Raw genomic sequence first — 648 nt, forward strand, 5'->3', positions numbered from 1 at the left:
GGACATCCTAGTGTAAATATTAGCCTAACTCCAAAACAGCCTAAAACAAACTCAAAAAGTAAAACCTAAATTAGCCAAAAGTTTAAGTATTTAGGGTCAACAGTACAGAGTAATGGAGAGTGTGGAAAAGAAGTGAAGAGCAAACGTTTAGTTTTTTTGCATCAGATTTCTTTTAATTCTGATTTAAATTATGCCACCTTATTTTAAAATATAAATGTGTCAATTTTCTCCTGTCGATTCAAATGTATTTAAACCGAAATCTGTTCAAATGTGACAGAAGTCAACAGGCGGAGGTGCGCGCATGTATCCGGATACTTTTATTTTAAGACTTGATATACACGTCATGCTATTATTAGCATTTTAATATAGATTTTAGCGTTAATTAATTTTTTCTTTGCGCGTAATTGGAAGATGATGCACATTTTCCTCCACATCTCCATCAAACGGAAGTGTGCGCGCGCGCCAAAGAAAAGACACAACATTCTGGAGGATTTTCCATCGTTTAAACCTCATAGGTACAAAATGCATTTGTGCATAATCACTGTCATATTAACAAATCGTGATATTTTCCCGACAGCGCGTGAAATCTGCGCCGCGCGGACGCAGTAAATCAGCGCTAAAAAGATAGCCATCATCACGGATGTCTCG

Source organism: Oryzias melastigma, linkage group LG3 (assembly GCF_002922805.2).
Source record: "Oryzias melastigma strain HK-1 linkage group LG3, ASM292280v2, whole genome shotgun sequence".
NCBI classification, from domain to species: Eukaryota; Metazoa; Chordata; class Actinopteri; order Beloniformes; family Adrianichthyidae; genus Oryzias; species Oryzias melastigma.